This window comes from Crinia signifera, chromosome 1 (assembly GCF_055691185.1).
Source record: "Crinia signifera chromosome 1, ASM5569118v1, whole genome shotgun sequence".
Lineage (NCBI taxonomy): Eukaryota > Metazoa > Chordata > Amphibia > Anura > Myobatrachidae > Crinia > Crinia signifera.
The window spans coordinates 223,730,697-223,752,551 of NC_139217.1; the positions used below are offsets into that span (position 1 = coordinate 223,730,697).

Consider the following 21,855-nt stretch of genomic DNA (forward strand, 5'->3'; position numbering starts at 1 on the left):
ATTTCAATGTTAAAAGTTTTTTTAACATTGAAGTCTATGGAAAAATCGGGTCAATCGGTCGGTCGCATCGCGGCCGATTTTAATTGGTCGCGACCGACCGATTGACCCGATTTCTGTCAATCAAAGTGAAAAAATTTTAAAAAATCGGCCACATCGTGAGGATCGTGTCCCTTAATTAAGAGCCACGATCACTCACGATTGTGGCCGTTCTAGGAAACAAGTACCATATTTACTGTTAAATGGACTGTTAAAGTCGAATTACATTCACACCCTTTTAGAATAGTATGGCCGCCATTTTGGTTCGCAGAGATGCGCAAATAAAGTATTATACACAGCTTCTGTGTAGCGAAGCAAACCTTAAGAGCCGCCATACTAATGCACATAAATTCATATTCCACAGTAACACGTAATAAAGTATATTTAATTAAAGGTTTAGTGCACTACACATAGTTTAACCAATAATACACGATTGTTTCTGTACAGCATTCCGGTCGCAGCTAAATATTCGCAAGTCCTATGGTCTGATAATTACGGACAAAATCCTTATTCTATGTACTTTTGCCATGTGTCCTAAGGAAGACAAATGATCAGGATGTAGCCAGTTCTTGTGGTTGATTTACGACTCCCTATGACGATGCCAGCTGACAAAGGACCCAGGAGCACATTCCTTCTGCACCAATCCACGTAAAGTGCATCCAGTTTGCCCCAATCCTCGAGGACCTGACATTTGAACTCTTGGGCCAATGAAAACCTCCTTTGACCTCTCTTTTGCCCTTATTCTGATCGGTGCGGATATTCCCGCATTCTTACGGAGCGGTCCGCACGCCACGGTGTTTTGCCGCGTGCGGCCATCGTCCGTAGAAACGCCCACGTGTCCTCCGCATTCGGACGGACTCACTCTTTAAGAACAGGGCGTGTTTACGGACGACATACAAACCATGCGTGTGCGGGAGAAACACTCCGATTCTGCACGGTATTACAGAGTATTACAGAGTATGCTCGGGAATACCGCATCCGAACGGGAGCCAAGCGGTGCTACCGCCCGTAAGCGGAGTATTTACGCCAAACAACCCACTATTATGTATATTCTGCAATATGTGGGGGATTAGTAAGGTTTCCTTGAAGCAGCAATGGTTTCAATTAAAGCACTGACAAGCGGCCTATTAGTGAGTAATGAGTAAAGGAGTCGATTCTATTGGGTTCAGGTGTTAATGCTTGTAGTCATTAGGCGGTACGTTCGCCTACCGCATGAACGAGTGGTGTCCGCAAAGCAATAGTACACTTGTGGACACCGCACATTTCTGCCCTTTTTGATCGCGTGCATTCGGAGTGGTATCCGAATGTACGCCCCCCAACATAAGTGTACTCCCCCGTGTCCGCCCATGTTTCCGCCCCGTTTTGCCCACTTTGAAACTACGCCCATGTGTCATTCCGCATGACGCCCATAATACGCCCATATTTCCCGACTGATTGCGGGGAACAGTTTTGGACGGGATTTGGCCGAACTGGTACGGAGTCAAGGCGTGGCACATGCGCGTTGCGTTCTCCACGCATGCGCAGACGCCGTAAAGACGCGATCCAAAAGTATGCGGTAAAGTACGCGTCAATTAGAATAAGGGCCTTTGTGTGGACTCTATAAAAGTAGCGATCCCTGGCTGGCTTGGTCACTTCTTCACTGCTTTTCTCCCCCTCCTCCACCATGACCGGGCTAAGTTCCATTTGAACATAGCGAGCTCCGACCGGACTGCGCTGCGCTATTTCAATATGACGGTAACATTTGTATTCCTGTGTGTGTATTGTGGCTGATTATATTCTGTATCTGTTTCTGTTCCCCTGGTAGTTTAAAGTGTACTTAGTATTGTTAATTCAACTGTATCACGTGTTATACTGTGTTCCTTCTTTCTGTAACCCCCTGATGTCCGCTAGGGATTAAATACATTATTTGGAGAATCTATCTCCTTACTTTGAGTTATAACCTTGTCTTGACTCTTATTCGCATCTAGCGATAAAAGTGTATTACCGACATTGTCCTTAAAGGTATTCGCAGTTTTGGGTACAAAGTACTGCGAAAGGATACTCTATTACAAGTATCGGTCTAACGTGTATAATACACTAGAGAGGTTCGCTACACTGTGCTATGCTTTGTTCGCACGTAGCTAGGAGTAAAAGGTATTAGTTTACGGACATAGTACGTAAACTGCGCACTTCACTTATTGTCCTTCTGGTTATATTAATATCAACATTAACAAGCTGCAGGACACGCAGCTGTGGTGGCTCCTCTGCACATGCTGTAGCTGACACCCAACAGGCTGTTCGCTATTGACAACGGACATATTGATAGCGCACAGCTTGTCAATTTCACACACACTCACTCCAAGCTCCCGAGGCGCATGACACCCTAGCCCCCCTCTACCATCACTAATCACTCTCATACTGCAGCGCGGCCGTCACCTCACACAAGCTGCAGCAGGAGGGGCTGAGCCGGGAAAGGGACACATGACATACACTGTCCCTCCTCTTCCTCCTAGTTCATGCTGCGGTGGAGCGCCGGAGCATAGAGTATGTAACTCATAGTGAACAATGCCGGTCAGGCTGCTGGTGGGCAGAAGCTGCGGCTGCCAAACTAAATACACTGGACCACCAGGGTCCTTTTCAGTATTTAAGCCGGCCCGGCGCACTAATTGATAAAGCGGCCCGGGGGGCACATGGCACCCTGCCCCCCGGCCCAGCCTGCCACTGCCTGACAGGGACCAGGAACACTACGCTAGTTCTGACTGACTACGCTATTTGCGCATCCTACGCTGATTCTGACAATACAGCTACGCTAACTGCCTAACGTCCATTCCATATTAGCTACTGTGATCGCATCGCACGGCCCTAAAATGGGCCATGCGATGCAATGCAATTTCCCTATGCTAGCTAGTTCTGTAAAGTTTAACGTGAGTTATCATGAATAAAATTAAGTTTTTTTTTTTGGTTAGGTAATAAAAAAATTAGCAATTCCTGTATAATTTTTTTATACCATGACCTGTCTGAATACTTTCTCAGTAAATAAAATTTATTTCACATAAATTAATTTTTCTGTTGATAACCAGAATGTGGAGAACATATGTGAATATACTAACTATGCCCCTGTGTAATGTGAGTTACTTTGGAATGACCCTATATCCGTAAAATATGTTAAAGAGGAAAGGGTTCGCACGGAGGACCAATGGTTGTGCCCTGTGCATGCACATATTTAGTTATGCGCATATGCAGGCCTTCTCTGCAGACGGCCTTGCCGAACTACATGGTCAGTGTGGAGAGGGATGTACGGGGTGGTGATTGAGCATGGAACAACCAGCGTTTTATAGGCATTCGCATGTAAATGCAAGCAAGATGGGTGGTGCTGGGTGGCTGACACCATGGGGGAAATTTACTAAAATGGATTCGTAAAAAATAGGTGTATTCGTAGGCAGAAATACATCTATTTTTTACACATTTGTATTTTCGGGATTTACAATCCCGAAAATACAACAATTCGTATTCCTAAAGATGGAACATTCGTATTTGTATTTACAAATACGAATGTCTACACCATCGATAGAATACGACAGGAATCACCATTCAAAAGAATGGTGGTTCCTGATGTACTAAGCCAGGGCTCGACAAACCCCGGTCGCCAGGTCGCCATGGCGACCAGATTTTTCTGTCTGGCGACTAGATTCTGCGGGATGTCACCTGACGCCTGCGACAGTGGTGTGTCTCATTTGCCGGCTATTGGAATTCCGCTCCCCTCCTGCCCCCATGGCTGAGCGCCGCGGGTGTCAGCGGTAACAGACACTGCTCCAGCTCCTGCGCTATCCCCCTAGCTGAATCCCGCTCCCCCCCCCCCCCCCCTGCCCGCATAGCTGAGCGCCGCGGGTGTCAGCGCAGGAGCTACTGACAGTAACATTCACTGCTCCTGCGCTGTGTGATCTGTCCCCCTAGCCTAGCTGAATGCGGCTCCCCCACTGCCCGCATAGCAGATCAGATACCTGCGGGTGTCAGCTGTTACGCCGGCTATTTGAATTCCACTCCGGCATAACTAAGCGGAGTGCTGCTGGGGAGGGCGCAGGAACTGGTGGCTTAACAGACACTACTCCAGCTCCTGCGGTGGCCGGCTACTAGTGATCCGAATTCAAATAGCCGGCTACTGCACACAGCTGACACCCGCAGGTATCTGATCTGCTATGTGGGCAGTGGGGGAGCCGCATTCAGCTAGGGGGACAAATCACACAGCGCAGGAGCTGGAGCAGTGAATGTTTCTGACACCAGCTCCTGCGCTGACATTCGCAGCGCTCAGCTGCGGACCCGATTCCTATTACGCTTATTTTGCAGGGCGCTGCGCCGTGGCCATTTTGTAACTAACTGTAAGTATAGTCTATCTTTGAAAGCGCCCGCCAATCGGAGCTCTGCTGCTAGCAGCCGGGGTCAGTGATTGGCTGAGGAGCTGGCTTCAGATTTGAAATAGCTGCCGGTGTCATTGGTGGGAAAAGTGCAATCTCTGCTTGTCCCCTCAGCAGAAGAGGACGGTGCGGTGAGCATTACTAGTGCACTACATCTCTGTCACTGCTGGGTGCGTTATACACTGTATATTTCACTGCTGGGGGCATTACATGTGTGTCACTGCTGGGGGCATTATTTGGGTGTCACTGCTGGGGGCATTACATGTGTGTCACTGCTGGGGGCATTATTTGGGTGTCACTGCTGGGGGCATTACAGGTGTGTCACTGCTGGGGGGCATTACGTGTGTGTCACTGCTGGGGGGCATTACGTGTGTGTCACTGCTGGGGGGCATTATATGTGTGTCACTGCTGGGGGGCATTATATGTGTGTCACTGCTGGGGGCATTACTTGGGTGTCACTGCTGGGGGGATTATTTGTGTGTCACTGCTGGGGGGATTACATGGGTGTCACTGCTGGGGGGATTACATGGGTGTCACTGCTGGGGGGATTACATGGGTGTCACTGCTGGGGGCATTACTTGGGTGTCACTGCTGGGGGCATTACTTGGGTGTCACTGCTGGGGGGGATTATTTGGGTGTCACTGCTGGGGGCATTACATGTGTGTCACTGCTGGGGGGGATTATTTGGGTGTCACTGCTGGGGGCATTACATGTGTGTCACTGCTGGGGGTATTACATGTGTGTCACTGCTGGGGGCATTACTTGGGTGTCACTGCTGGGGGCATTACTTGGGTGTCACTGCTGGGGGGCATTACTTGGGTGTCACTGCTGGGGGCATTACTTGGGTGTCACTGCTGGGGGGGATTATTTGGGTGTCACTGCTGGGGGCATTACATGTGTGTCACTGCTGGGGGTATTACATGTGTGTCACTGCTGGGGGCATTACTTGGGTGTCACTGCTGGGGGGATTATTTGGGTGTCACTGCTGGGGGCATTACTTGGATGTCACTGCTGGGGGGCATTACTTGGATGTCACTGCTGGGGGGCATTACTTGGATGTCACTGCTGGGGGCATTACTTGGGTGTCACTGCTGGGGGCATTACTTGGGTGTCACTGCTGGGGGCATTACTTGGGTGTCACTGCTGGGGGCATTACTTGGGTGTCACTGCTGGGGGCATTACTTGGGTGTCACTGCTGGGGGATTATATGTGTCAATGCTGGTGAAATTATGGCGATGGCACTATTGGGATAATTATATCTGTGTCACTATTGGCAGCATGGCACTACTGGGGCATTATTACTGTATAATGTGCCCTGCCATAAAAAAATCCTAGAGTGAACACTATTTGCCCGCATTGCTGAGTGGAGTTCAGTTCCATCCTCCATTAGGTGTAAGCACAGGAGCTGGTATAGTGACAATGAGTAGATTTTTTTTTTTTTTTAAATGTGATATTTTGAAAGGGACAATCGGGGTTCATTTACTAAGCATAGGTTGTTATGGTGCTGTTTTGCAAACTGCCATTGTTCAAACCCTGCTCCCACTGCAATTCTGAAAAGAGCTATACATACTGCATTTCTACAATAAAAGTCAGTAACTGCATAATGTCAACTACATTTTTGTTGAAATTATCCAGTTACTCAAGTTTTCAGTCTTTTTATTTTTTGGGGGCGATTTAGTTTGTCTGGCTCCTACACTTTTGTCCTGGCTCCTAGATTTTAGAAAAATTTGTCAAGCCCTGTACTAAGCAGCCGTATTGATAATACGGCTGCTAATTGGTGTAAAACAGGCACCAAAATACGACAGGAAAATACACCTTGCTTTCCCTGTCGTATTTGGCTTTAGCCTGCACGGATCAGTCAGATCCGTGCAGGCTGCAGTGTAAAAAAATAGAAAAAAAATATATAAAAAGAAAAACGGCGTGGGGTCCCCCCCACAGCTGTAACCAGCACCAGGCTGAAGGAGCCGGGGCCGGTAATTAAAAATCAGGGAACCCGACAAATAGGGGTTCCCCGATTTTTAACAACCAGCCCCAGGCTCCAGGTCCGGGGCTGGTTCCCAAAATATGGGGGACAAAATGACTAGGGGTCCCCCGTATTTTAAGAACCAGCCCCAGGCCAAACCAGCCAGCAGGGTAATGCCACAGCCGGGGGGGAGACTTTTTATACAAGTCCCCCCGGCCAAAGCATTCAGCCCTCTGGCCAGTCAGCCTGGCCAGGGGTCCAGGGGGAGTGGGGACCCCCCCAATAAAGGGGTCCCCCCCTCCAGGACTTACCTGACCAGGCTGAAGCCTGGTGCTGTCCCCAATGCCCCTGGGTTGTGGGCATCGGGCTGATTCTGGTGTAAAAAATAGAAGAATAAACTATTGTTTTAAACTGTAGAACTATGATTCCCAGCAAGCCTCCCCTGTAAGCTGGGACTTGGTGAACCACAAGTCCCAGCCTGTGGGGCATTAAATGGCCCGCTGGGTCTTGTAGTTCCACAGTAAAAAAAATAGTTAAATAAAAACACACTGACACCTGTAAAATAAAAGTTTAATACATACATTACACACACACTGATACTTACCTATCTTGATCCCGTAGGTAGGTCCCAGAGTCTTGATCCGGTGCCTTGTCCTGGTTCCGGATCCATGTCGCCATTCTTCTTCTTGTCGATCTTCATGTTGGCGTCGCCGTCAGGTCCGGGTCCGAAGAAATCCATGGTGGACCTGTGGAAGGAAATCCAACTCACCCAGGTCCTCCATGGAAGTTCTACTGGCTTGGTCCAGGCATTCTTCCTTCTTCTTCCATCTTTTTGCTTCTTCTTTAAGCTGCCGGGCGACTTGCGCAAACTCCCCGTCTGTCAGAGCTGCAGAGATGTTTCCTCCTCGGCGTCATCATTCTAACAAGACAATAACTCCTACAATGAGCTGGTATTACAAATGCCTGCTCTGTGTGTAATGATCTAGTCTAGTTCATCTCTATGCACTCCTCTCAGTCTCTGAGTCAGTGATGGAATAATAACTCACCTCACCCTACCTGGCAAGCAACCCGTATGGCCCCTGCCGTATTAATGCTGGAACCAGGCGTGCGGCCGCCTAATGGTGAGTATGCGAGGCATTCTGTAACAATGCTGCACTGTAATTCACAAAAAATTTCTAGTGTGCGCAAGAATACATGACCAATAAAGTTGATTCTATTCTATGATCTAAATGAAGTAGATGGACTAATCTTTTAAATGAACTAGATCATAATGAACTAGTCACAAAAATGAACTAGATTTTCCATCACTAGAGCACACTGCAGGGATTGACAGGGTCAGATTATAGTATTTTGTGATGTCATCAGGATAGTATAGGTCTGGGAGCCGTTGGATATATAATTTATTAGCTTAATACACAGTCGGAACGGGGTGACCACGCCCCCTTTACCAGTGGCCACACCCACTTTACCCATAGCCACACACCCTTTCTTGATGTGTGTACCGATTTCTGACCTTCATATGTTGGAGGGTATGCAATGCATTATGACAATTGAATATGGCCCAAAGCATGATGAGAGTCGATGTGGCGTGCCTATATTTTAAAATTCTGTAAAAAGTAAAAGTGAAATGATTCGGAAGCACTATAGTTTAGTAAAGTGGGGACTGGGTAAAAAGCAGATTGGCTTTGAATGGACCGGATTCCTGCAGTAATCTAATCCACTAAACCATGGCGATAGAAGAGTGCTTTCCCCATCTAGGGTGGGGGCCTGGGTATGTAGTATGTGACAGCATCCACTGGCTGAAGCGTAAACCTCACTGGTCCGAAGCACTCCAGTTTTCACTAAATCCACCAAAATGGCCGCTGCCTAATGAATATAAACAATTAGAGACTATGCATATTGTGCTGAACAAATATGTATATATTGCAAGGCGAGCACAAACAACTGGTTTCTTATGTAGAGCAAACCCATTGTCTCTGCTCTCCTTCCTCCAATTTACTGCTCGTAACACCCCGGTGTTGGCGTGTGAGCCCCTGTGCCCCCAGTCACGTATGCATCTGTCATTCATTTGCAGGCCATGCATGCACTGCCGGAATAACATAGTGCGATCCCCAAAAATTAGTATCGTCTGATTACGGGGTGTATCTTCCTTACGTGCGAAATAGGTAGTAGAGAGCCAGAGCCGATGCTGACGACCCTGTGTTATCTCAAATCAATCCCTTCTTCGGGGTTTACGCGAAAGGGGTGGGAATTAAGAGGGTGTCGGTGAGACTCTTGCGCAGCAGCCAATGGGATCTGAGCGTTCAGCGGCCGTCGCTTGTGGCACAACCAATCCGCACCAGTGGGCTGGGCTAGGGACACAGCTGAGGCCTAACTGGGCTACGAGGCAGATCGGTCGGCGGAAGTAGAACCGGAGTTTAGTCTGCGAGCAGCATCTTCGGGGAGGAAAACATAAATAAACCCTCAGGTAAACGTTGATACCTGACGCTGTGTGTGTGTGTGTGTGGTGGCATCTGCAATGTTAATTACAGCTCACGTCCTGAATTGAGCCTTTTTCCCTTTAAAGTGGCCCTTTCCTGAGGCCCCTGTGTGGAGAAAGCGTAAGGATCTTCCTTTTATCTCTATTGCAGCTGTGTTACATTTATGTAACATTGTCTAGGCCAGAGCAGAACCCTCTATTTGGCTCCCCCAGCTGACAGTGTTAAAGGGCCATTGCATATGTTATACATTTGGTATTGATACATTGGACATATTACATTTACAGTATATTTGTCTGCATTGTATTTACTGCTATAACAAAGCATGCATGAAGTGGCCCTAAGGCTGTTTGCCTGCTTGTGTTACATTAATAAGTGTCCAGTCATGTGGTAAAGGGATGAATACAAGTAAATGTTCCGGGAATAAAAAACCTGTGTAAACTCTGTATCAGTGCCTAAGGTATGTGGCCATTAAAATGAAGGTTACATTGTCATACCTGTTCTCTAGCTAAACTGACATTTATTTTAGGATTTGCAGTGTGGTTATCTATCTATCTATCTATCTATCTATCTATCTATCTATCTATCTATCTATCTATCTATCTATCATTCCCCTAACCAGATATATGGGTGTATCTCCCCTTTAAAATAATAATTTTGTGTGTCTATATAGATTGTAAGCTTGCAGCAGGGCCCTCCTATCTCCAAGTCTGTCTGTTGCGCTATATAAGAAACTGGAAATAAATAATAAATATATAGCTCTTGTTCAAATTTATAGTGCAGCTACCTGCTGTTCATTACCTTTTGCATTTGAGGTTTTATAAATCAAATCTCTGTATAATTTGACCCTCACTGTTTTACGTTATGTATTTATGCTGAATGTTGATAAAGAGGGCATACAGCCAGGGCAGGTGTAAGGCACCGGTGCGCCCCAGGCGAGTCGGGGTGGGGGCGGGGGGTACCTGTTGCGCCGTCTGGGGAGCGGGCATGGGGGTCCAGGCTGGCATCTGACAGGAGCCTGCAGTGGTGTCCTTGCCGCGTGGGTACCTGTGGCGCTGTGTATAAAGCTGGCGGTAGCAGGGGGGTTCCTGCAGTGAATAACTAATAACTAGAGCTATGCGGCGGCGCAGGAAGCGCTTCTGTTTTCAAAACACTGGCCGCACGCTGATTGGCTGAATCTCAGCCAATCAGCGTGCGGCCAGTGTTTTCAAACCCGGCAGCGCTTCCCGCGCCGCCGCATAGCCCGGCCGGTAGCGCTAGTTATTTCTTATTCACTGCAGGGACCCCCCACCGCCACCAGCTTTATACACAGTGCCGTAGGTACCCGCGGGGCAAGGACACCACTGCAGGCTCCTGTCAGAAGCCGGCATGGACCCCCCTGCCCGCTCCCCAGATGGCGCAGCAGGTACCCCCTTTGTACGGGGGGAGAGGGGCGAACTGCCACCCTCCAGTGGCCGGCACCCTAGGCAAATGCCTAGACCTGCCTAGTGCTGGCGCCGGCCCTGCACACAGCACAATGTCACTTTGACCAGGCCACTACTATACAGTTAGCATTGCTGCACAATTGCTCATAGAGTATATTCTTATTTAAGTATGACAGTAGGGCAATGACATGGTATTCAACATGACACCTATATGTTTACTTTCTCAGTGTGCCACTGCATAGAGACCTCTCTGGTATTTTTCAGCTGTTAAATAGGTGAAATGAACATTGTAAAACCAAACGTTTTCAGTCAGTCTAGATATATGGCTAGATCAGTGAATCCCAAACTTGGTCCTCAAGGCACCACAAAGCTAGATAGCAGTGGTTCTCAACCTTGGTCCTCAGGACCCCCACACAGTGCACATATTCCAGGTCACCTGGCAGATGCACTCATTCAATTACACATTTTAAAATATCACAGATGGAGCTAATTATTTCACCTGTGATTCTTTCTGGAGACCTGGAAAATGTGCACACTGTGGAGGTCTTGAGGACCGAGATTGAGAACCATTGCACTAGAGCAGAGGTGGCCAACCCATCTGAGACAAAGAGCCCAACATTTTTTTCTGTTAAGACAAAGAGCCACAACCATTCAAAAATGGGCACGGCCTTGCTCCCAGAAGGCCATGCCCCATTTTTAAATGGGTTATGGCTTAGAATGATATTTGTAGGAACATGACTTTGGCCCTTATTCAGATCTGATCGCAGTACAAATTTACATACATGTATGCTGTTTTGATAAAAGCCTGAATAAAGGCTGAAACGTTACCCCATGAGGCAAGCGTCAGTCTGAATTTATTGAAGACCTGAAGACCCCAGTGCCGTGGATAATACACTGGAGCTGAGTGCTGGCTTATATATATAATATAATATAAATAAGAAAAATATCCAGTGCCTGGTCCATAAAGGGAATGTATAAAGCATTTACACACAGTGAAGAATCCAGACCGGCGCTCAGCAATAGTTGAAGCAAGAGGACTTTATTTCATGATGTGCAGTAAAGGGGATGCGGTCTTGGTCTACTGCATTATGGTAGAAAGTCATTAGGTCGACATGCTAAAAGGTCGACATGACTCTAGGTTGACATGGGAAAAGGTCGACATGATTCTAGTTCGAAAGGTCATTAGTTCGACAGGTCATTAGTTCGACAAGGTCATTAGTTCGACATTGTCTATGTCGACATTCACAAGGTCGACATGGAGTTTTTCACTGTTTTTTGTGCCAACATGTGCCGACAGGCGGTATTTTATGCCCTACCATCCACTAGGGCGTGGTGGGAGAATAAAATAGTGTGCCGAGCGTAGCGAGGCACCGTGCCCGACGCATAGCGAGCGCAGCGAGCGATGCGAGGGGATGCAGTGCACTTTAAACTGTGTCCATGTCGACTGTGTTGACATTCAGGTAAAAAAACAGTGAAAAACCCGATGTCGACCTTGTGAATGTCGACATAGACAATGTCGAACTAATGACCTTGTCGAACTAATGACCTGTCGAACTAATGACCTTTCGACCTAGAATCATGTCGACCTTTTCCCATGTCGACCTAGAATCATGTCGACCTTTTAGCATGTCGACCTAATGGATTCGACCTAATGACTTTTTACCATAATGCAATAGACCAAATGATCCCAACCCGCAGTAAAGACATGCAGCAGCTGTACCCAAACGGGTGCAGTGCTTATATATATATATATATATATATATATATATTGGCACAAAATGGAGTCACTCACCAGTCTTTCAGGCAAATCACATCAAGCTGGGTTTATTCAGGCAGCATGGCAATGATAGTGGGCATCGACGTTTCGGTCCGCCTCTGGGACCTTTTTCAGAGGCGGACCGAAACGTCGATGCCCACTATCATTGCCATGCTGCCTGAATAAACCCAGCTTGATGTGATTTGCCTGAAAGACTGGTGAGTGACTCCATTTTGTGCCAATATACAAAGTAGTGACCTCCTAGCAAGTTCCTTACCCTGTTGATATTGATGTGAGTGCCAGTACCATGGAGATATATATATATATATATATATATATATATATATATATATATATATATATATATATATATATATATATATATATATATATATATATATATATATATATATATATATATATATGTACTTGTTTCCTAGCACGGCCACACCGATTTACATCGGGGTGGTCGTGTCGGAAAAATCGGGTCCATCGCATGCGATTTGGTCGCGATCGACGCAACCGACCGATTTTCGACCCGATTTTTTTTTTTTAATGAAATGTAAATCGGGTCCCTGGGACCCGATTTTACATTGGATTCAATGTAAAATATTCCCAACCACCCCAAATTTAACGGCGTACACCTCACCCCACGATAGACGCCAACCCGAAGCGTGGCGAGCGCAGCGAGCCCGCGAGGGGCGGCGGTGCGCGTCCTCCGACCTTTTCATTCCCCTACTATCCACGTCGGCGTGGAGTTGAGAACAGAATAGTGTGGCGAGCGCAGCGAGCCACCGAGCCCGAAGCGTGGCGAGCGGACGCGTATACCTGTGAAGTTATACGCGTCCCCTCGCGGGGCTCGCTGCGCTCGCCACGCTTCGGGCTCGGTGGCTCGCTGCGCTCGCCACACTATTCTATTCTCAACTCCACGCCGACGTGGATAGTAGGGGAATGAAAAGGTCGGAGGACGCGCACCGCTGCCCCTCGCGGGCTCGCTGCGCTCGCCACGCTTCGGGTTGGCGTCTATCGTGGGGTGACGACGGGGACATCTATAATGTGAAATGGGTCATATTGGCCCATTTCACATTTTTCACATTTTCTCAAGATTTCAATGTTAAAAAATATTTTAACATTGAAGCCTATGGAAAAATCGGGGGCATCGCGTCGGGACCAATGTTAATGGTCCCGACCGACGCGATGCCCCCGATATTTTACCTTTCCCGACACGATTTCAATGTTAAAATATTTTTTAACATTGAAGCCTATGGAAATATCGGGGGCATCGCGTCGGTCGCGTCGGGACCAATCTTAATGGTCCCGACCGACGCGATGCCCCCGATATTGTCTCCTAGCCGGCAAAATGGACCTGATTTCAAAGGAAATCGGGTCCATCGTATGGATCGTGTACCTTAACTTAAAGGTACACGATCCATAAGATTGTTGCCGTGCTAGGAAACAAGATATATATATATATATATATATATATGCAGCGCTCAGACGACTTGAAGTAACAGGAGACCACACAGGTTCAAGATCTTTCGAGATTTAATCTCGTCATCAGGATCATCCTGATGACGAGATTAAATCTCGAAAGATCTTGAACCTGTGTGGTCTCCTGTTATTTCAAGTCGTCTGAGTGCCACCAGGTTATATTTGCCAACCCTGCCGGGCTAGAGCTTGGGAAGGCAACGGGCGCTCGTCACACATTGCAAGCAGAGGAGTGCTGGCTATCCAAATATATATATATATATATATATATATATATATATATATATATATATATATATATTTTTTTTATTGTTGTTGTAACAAGAATAATTCATGCTTGAGAATTTAATCCTGACCTAAAGTAAAAAAGTGAATACCCCCCCCCCCCCCATACACACACATACATACATACATACATACATACATACATACATACATACATACACACACGGCTCTTTCTTATTTAAGATATAAATAAATATATATATGTGTGCATTATATAAATTACATACATTTCAAGGGCTCAGGATGGCAGGAGGCTGAGGCAGTGAGGGAGCCATACAGAGCAGGAGCACGATGGATCAAACGGCATACAGATACGCAGACTGCGTGGTGACTAAAATGGCGCCGCCAGGAACACTGCCTCCTAATGCGATTGCGCATGCTCTGGCTCCCGGCGGCCGCGGCTCGTCACGCATGAAAGGGAGGGTCTGAGCTGGCGCCGTAGTGCCGCACATGAATGGGAGGGAGCCGCCGAGCTTGACATGAAGGGGAGGTAGCCGCCAAGCCGCACATCAGTCAGAGAAGAGCCGCATGCGGCTCGTAAGCCGTGGGTTGGCCACCGCTGCACTAGAGTCCTGATTGTGTGTACACACTGCAGTGATGTTAATGATGGATGGAAAGAACACTGTGCCATCCTTCATTAGGTGTCACTAGCGATATCAACAAAACCCAGCATTGTTTAATATGACTGTGGGCACGTGCATATTGTCTGTACACACAGAATGATATAGAAGTTATATCAAAGCAGACGGCATATTGCGAAGTGTGGGGTGGTCGACTTTCCGTTGCAGTACACTATCTAATACTAGCAGATGAGCGGCTGGGCCAGCAATGATGCGGGAACGCTCTTCTCTGCGCCGCACACACTAGGCGGCTTTGGAGCTGAAAGCAGCTCAAAAGACAAAACCGCGCTGCTTTCAGCTCAAAATCACCCAGTGTGTGTGCTTTTAAGGTGCTATCATGACCATGTTTGTGAAACTCTGGTCTAGATGGATTTATTAAATATTCCATAAGGTTTCCGTAGGAACAATTCAATAGGATTCATATACTCAATAAATGACCAGGTGTGTGGCAAAAAAAAAAGTTTTAGTTCTCATAGGTTTTTCTGTTTTTGTTTTCAGAATGGCATTCTAATGTATGGTGGGACATGGAAGAAGAGTATTAGTCTATATGCTCTGAAAAGGCCATATGTAGGAGATCTCAACTTAAATCACATTTGTTAAAATCAGTATTTAATTCTTCACTGACAAGGTAAACAAAGTACATATTTTCATTTTTAGAATGATTAAATGTGAATTTAGTAATTTACTATTGTAAAGCGCAACGGAATCTGCTGCGCTATATAAGAAACTGTAAATAAATAAATAATGTTTAGATGTGTTCTTCTACACATGTTGTTCAAGTTGGACCACTGTGACTTGGCTCTGCAGGGCCTTTTTTTGCTCACAATATGGGTTTTATTCAAATAAATAAAAACTAGGAGCAACAAAACTGTATTCCTACCTTGCATTGATCAATTTAATGTGTGACATTTGTACATCTGCATGCATCTGACTCTGTTGCTGAAGTTTTTTCTCAAGCTTACTTCTGTTTTTAAAACTAAAGGGCCATACATAATGGGTGATTTTTCCCAGCATGTATGGACAATGATGATAGGGAAAATTGTTGGGCTGAAAAACACTCAGTGCATACACACAGGCCCTTATTCAGGTTCACACTCAAAGGCTAATTCCTTCTCAAATGGACAAACCATGTGCACTGCAGGTGGGGCAGATGAAACATGTGCAGAGAGAGTTACATTTGGGTGAGTTTTTTGGTTTCTCTGCTGGGAAAATACTGACTGCTTTACACAACAATATAGATCTCTGTTTGAATTAAAACCCCAGCCAAATCTTATTATCTCTGCACATGTTACATCTTCCCCACCTTTTTTTTCACACTACGGGAAGCCGTCCACTCCATCACTCATCTGCTGCTAATACCAGTAGATGAGTGGCCTGGATGCAGCACTCACCGGGCGGTTTTCAAGCTGAAAGTAGATCAAACGAGTAAACTGAGCTGCTTTTGGTTCAAAGTCATCCAGTGTGTATGGGTCTTAATTCCTGTCTGGTTGGTCATAGTCCAGCATCTCTAGTCAATGATTGCAAATACACGCTATAGCAGGGCTGGGCAATTGCGGCCCTCCAGATGTTGATGAATTACACATCCCAGGATGCTTTGCATTAGTTTTGCTATGTGGCCATGCTGAAACTGATGCAAGGCATGCATCAGTTTGGGTGAGTTATTTGGTTCATCAACATTTGGAGGGCCGCAATTGCCCAGCCCTGCGCTATAGCATGTATTTTACCTTACATTGACCCGGGACTTTGTTTTACAAAATGAGTCAGTCCCCGGGGAAGCGATGTGCTGCAGCTAATCCTGTGGCTCCTCTGTGTCACAGGCTTTGTCGCCAATCTTGGGATGTCTCCAACAGAATGGCCGTATTACACCAGTGTCACTATCGCATTATCCATGCTCTTACTCTGGGTAACATTTGCGAGGGAAGTAATATACAGTACCGGCACCCCAGCTCAGCGTTGCTACATAAATAAAATCACGTTACCGACACAGGTACCGCCACCCTAAACATGGCAGTCCAGTGGCTAGCTTCACAGCTAAAGGGCAGGCGGTAATGTTCAAGTTTTGTACCAGGGAGTGAGGGTCTGTTTTATTGACATAGCCCTGTGTTTCTCAGCCTGTTTCTTAGCAAGTAACCTCACCCTGTCATCTTACCCCACTCCTCTCTTTTTCTTTCTCCTTTCTTTTTCTCACTCCCATGCTATATCTCCTCCACAACCTGTCTCTGTCACCCTCTCTCTCCTCTGCTGTATCTTTTTTTTTTTTCTCTACCCCTGCCATCTCCTCCATTCCTCAACTCTATCTCACCTTTCTCTTTTGGCCTGATTCATGTAAACGACGCTCCGCCAGTGTGGAAAAGCCCCTGTGCACAACTTCGAACCCCCAAAGGGAGAAATCCATTCGCAGTCACTCACCATCAAATGGATTTTCCCTGTTCGCAGCCACCGAGTAAGTCTAGACTTACTCAGTGCTGCAAAAGTCCCGGGGAGCTCGGGACTGCTGCTGAGGTCAGCGACTCTACCTGCTAACGGCCAGGTCACCGCCAACAATCAATTTGCAAATGCCCAGCGAAGATACTATATCCATGAAGCCCTCTGTGACTTTCCATGATTCCATAAAGCCCTGACCATCCCTATCCACCACTTTTTTTTAGAAGATTCAGCTGTCCCAGCTGATCTAGCTATATCCGGAAATTCAGTAGCTGTATTGGCTTCTTGGGACTACAGTAATAAGGCATTAATCCTTAAAGTATTCCAAGATGGATGTTGATGGTGTATGAGATGTTTTCCTTCATATAGCGATAGGCTGTATCTCTTAAATAGTGTAGTTTTCTGGTTTGCACAAGCCGTGCCATCTGCACTTCCTGTGTGCACTGCTGGGTCCATCTCCCGCACCAATCACGGCTGCTGAATTTGCATACCCTGCCTTTCATTCATAGGCTGCGGAGGGTATCGTACACTTCAAGCCTCTTTCTGGTTTAATAGCAGAGCGTTGCTCTCACATCTGCCTGATACTTTCAGTATGGCAGACAATCATATAGATGACTATCGGGGGTATTCAATCCCTGGTCACGACTGTCCGTACGTCCCAACACCCGTGACCCTGGCCCGTTTGCATTTGCCTTTCTTCATATCGGCAGGTGGGATTCAATGTCCCGCCTCCTGATTGGCAAAAGGGGGGGGCATGTCCGTGTAAACTGCCGTGGATTTTTGAGATACGCCCATGATTGCGACAATCCAAGTCTGTTCTCGGCAAAACGGGCCTGACCGCTTTTAAAGTCGGGTCCGTTCTGTCGATTTGTCTCTTGAATGCTGTCGGGAGCAAAGGCAGCATTCAATAGGCGCCCGCCGCTTTTTCCCCTTTTGGAAATATCCCTAAATGTTTCAATTCAGGAAATCTTTGATTTTGAATTGCCTGTGTCGCAGAAGATTTTTCTATTAGGATGTAGGTACTTGCAGACAACACGTTTTCCACACTTCTATAATCCTTTACATTTTGGCATCATGGGGGGGCTGTATATAGATTAGCCATTAATATATACATTGCTGGCACAATGTATATATTACTGGTCAGTCTGCCCACCAATGTATATTAATTAGTCGGTAATATATGCATTGCTGGCACATGCCAGCAATGTATATATTTGCACCACTGGCCACCAATGTTTCTTAGTAGTATATGATTTTTATGGGTGTAACGTATACGTTGCTGGTCTGCATCAGCAATATATGCGTTACGGCTGCCACTGCCGAACACCTGTGATCGCTGGCCATTTGCAGGTGGATGTTTTGGAGAGTGCCACTGCCATTTTCTGGGAGGTCACCAGAAAATGCAGGCATTCCCCAGCCAATCGGAGGCATCAGCGCCCTCGTTATCCCCATGGCCATTTCTGTGCTGAGTAGTCCTGGCTTACTCGGTGCTGCGCACAGGGGAAATGTTGTTCAATGGTGAATGGTTTCTCCCTATGTGCTCAGCTGCAAATGCAATTGCAGCCATGCACATGGGTGGGGCTGAGTTTACCTGATTGCTGGGCTCTGAATATATGCAGCCCAGCGATCAATTCTGAATCAGAACCCAAGAGCGGACATGCACTGAATAAAATGGCCCCTGCTCCCACCCTTAGGATTCAAACCTAGCCCATTATGTAAATATCCTTTTATATGATACATTTTCAGGAAAGTCTTTAGCCTCCTGAAAATCTCTTGCTGATTGGGAAAATAGCTCAATGTGTACGCACTACATGACTTTTGTGCAGTTACACAAGCCTTGTATAATGACAGAATAAGGGCCTGTCATTTATAGCAATTAGAATACATGGAATTGCCATTGATATTTTTCAGTATAGGTGTATATTAAACGCTGTCTAGTGGTGCATCTCCATATAAGATATGGACACTTGTTGTTTATTCATATTAACATACGATTTCAATATACTGCTTATGGACAATTCTGCGAAATCAATCAGCCATTTCATGAGGTCAACTGTACCAGTTTCAATATTCTATTTATCCCTGGAGTGGGAGTAAATGTAGGAAGTCGAGCAAATACATAGAGAATTATGGTGTAATGCATTGTCTAAACCGCAGGCTATATCCGTTGAAGTTAGCAACACTCTTTAAGCATAACTCATTGCTTGCATATAATGAAATAATGGGACAGAGACATGTGGAAATTGAGATTCTAATTCCGTTCTTGAAAATAGTTGCACCAGTGGCATAACTACTTTTTTGCACCCCCCGCGCCGCAAAAAAAAATTCCTGCCCATACCTGCCCGGCCTCATCTGCGGTCACGGTCCTGTCTCTCCCAGCGCTGGCTTCTGCTGCTATAATGAAAAGTGACTCTTAGAAAATGGCTGCCCCCATACTGCAGACAGAAAACTGCCTGCAGTATGGGGGCAGCCATTTTCTATGTGTCAGTTTTCATTATAGAAGCAGGAGCCAGCGCTGGGAGAGACAGGACTGTTACGGCACGGCAGGCAGGCAGGCAGGCACCGGCAGACAGCAGCGGTTAACTATAGCCCCGCAGACCCCCGGAGCCCAAACTTTCTCTGCGCCTCCCCCGCCACCGCGGGGGCTGCGGAGCTATAGTTACGCCACATGTAGTCCACATTAACAAAAAAAATGTATAAACCTATTTCAACCCCCCTTTATACCATAAATAAAAATGGGGAGACACAGTGGAGGGGGGAAAGGTTGGGTTACCCCAGAAAGGAAGAAACACTGTAGAATTGGCAGGCAATTTCATAGTAGAACGTGGGGACTTCCAAGCTATGCAGGTAGTGTGTATCAACGCATTATCAGTGACCATTGCAGGCCATAATGAGGGGCGTGTATGTAACAAGGTGATCATGTTGTAGCCTGGGTACAGTGCTTGCTCTATTTGGCCATTTGTTAAAACATAATTTCCTTGTATCCAGTCAATGGCTATTCTGTAATTGGCCACTATAGTGTATTGTTAAAGACATTGGAAAATAACACCTCCAAGGTTATGTGTTTGTTGAAGTTTAAATAGTGAGATTCTTGGCCTTTTACCTTTCCATATGAATCTATGAATGACTTTACTAAGCAAGCCTAGATCACGTTTGGTGGAGAGCAATGGCAACTTCTGCAACACATATAATAATCTTGGGAAACTGATTATCTAGAGATGGCATCTGCCGATTTGTAATATAATGTCAAGTGGGCCCATTTTTGAAAATCAGAGTATGTTTGTTAAAGGAGCGAGGTGAAATTAACATCATAGAGCTTTGAGGGGGCATGAAGGGTGGTAACTCCCAGATATTTTATGGTGTTGCCGGCCCAGCGCAAAGGGAAGTCATCCTATCCTCGCTGGGCTGTAGGGAAAATTGGCCATTAGTATAGTGTAAATCGGTACTTGTGTAGTTTCACGGCGCTACGTTACATTACATTATAGCTAGAGTGGCACGCGAGCCTCTGGCAGGCTGCCAAGTTTCAGAGACAGAGTGTGCGCGCGGCGGCGCCGTGAAACTACACCAGTACCTGTAAAACCAGTTTTCTTCTATGGTCCCCATCAGCCAAGACCATGGGATTTCATCCTTCTCCTATTAGACAGGCTTTTTTCTTTCTTAGGACCTTCCCCTTCTGGTCTAAAGCCTCGCTCCTCCCCTTCCTCCTTGTCTTTTTCTCCTGTCACCTAGTTTAGTTAAATAGGATAGGTAGTGTTTTGTTTGTTTTCCCAGGGCTTACCTTTTATAATCCAGAGTGTCACTCTGGGGAAGCAGCATGGGAGCGTGGCCTAATAAGGTTCCTGCCCATATTCTTCTACACCTAGGAGCGTGGTCAGTGGTAAGTCCTGTCCAGGTTATTTTAAGATGCCAGAAAATATGAGGTTATCTTGACGTGGTTGGTGGGCTAGTATCTCTTGGCCAATAAATATTCCAAGAACCTCAATTTATTGCTTTATATGAGATAGCAGAGCTTAATATTATAGAGTGTGCATCAGGCACCGCATGTCTTTCTTTGTAGCACTACAGATCCCAGCATGATAGCACCTCATGGTACATGTATATTATTAGGGTGTGCATTTCAAGATCCCTCCCATATATTTTAAGATGGAGCCTGCTTTATCAATGAGTCCCCATTTTTTTTCTGTAAAACCCTAGCATTAAGCGCCATTCAGAAAGCTGCAGATGGTGACATGCTGGGAGCCGCTATATCAGGCCAACTTTCGGCATCGCACCAGGGCTGCCGCGTCTATCCAGACTACATTTCCCAGGAGGCATTGTGACCGAATGCGGAAATCTGAAGTACTGGCGCGGCGGCCGGCAATTACTTATTCCTCTGAGCACTGCGGTTAAGACACAGGAAGTCTGAGGTCTGCTGGCTCTTTATTTCAAGACTTTTGGCTTATGTAGGTTCTTTTTGGTGCTGCACTGTGAAAATATGGACACAGAGTTAGATTACAATATAACGTATGTCTAGATTCCGCAGCAAGGAACTCTCTAACTGGTGGTTAACCACAGATCTAAAGTTCAGGGAAACATCGTTAAGTCAGCCTCAATATGTGGTACTCCCAACGGACAGCAGCGCAACTGGTTGGGGAGCACATTTAAGAGGAGAAAATTGTCAAGGAACATGGTCCTTGAGGGTAAAACAGTTTCATTCTCACTTAAATAGGCAAGTGGGAACCAAAAGTCGTGTGCTGTAGGAATAGTTTCAAAGATATTGTCATGGGCAAAAAGAAGTCTTCTCTCTGTCAGTCCTGCATGTCCCGGGGAAAAGCAATGTCATCGCAGATTTCCTCAGCAGACACCAAATACTACCAGGAGAATAGGAGTTGTGTGTTCACGGTAGTGCTACAAAACTTTGTCAGACCTCAAATAGACTTGATGGCAACAAACCAGAACAAGTAACTGCCTCTGTTCTATTCAAGATACCATCTCCCCGGGTCAGACGGTAC

At 46.3% G+C, this 21,855-nt stretch overlaps 1 protein-coding gene across 2 annotated transcripts in view; it reads left to right on the forward strand.

Annotated features, from left to right (window-relative positions):
• Positions 1 to 8,706: 8,706 nt before the first annotated feature.
• The window catches only part of KDM4B (lysine demethylase 4B), a 284,368-nt gene continuing 271,219 nt past the window's right edge, over positions 8,707 to 21,855 (forward strand). The window contains exons 1-2 of one of the 2 annotated variants that reach the window (XM_083179332.1): positions 8,707 to 8,857; positions 14,939 to 15,068. The gene's annotated coding sequence lies outside the window, so the exon portion shown is untranslated. The remainder of the gene's footprint in view (positions 8,858 to 14,938; positions 15,069 to 21,855) is intronic. The other variant, XM_083179333.1, reaches the window with a different exon arrangement.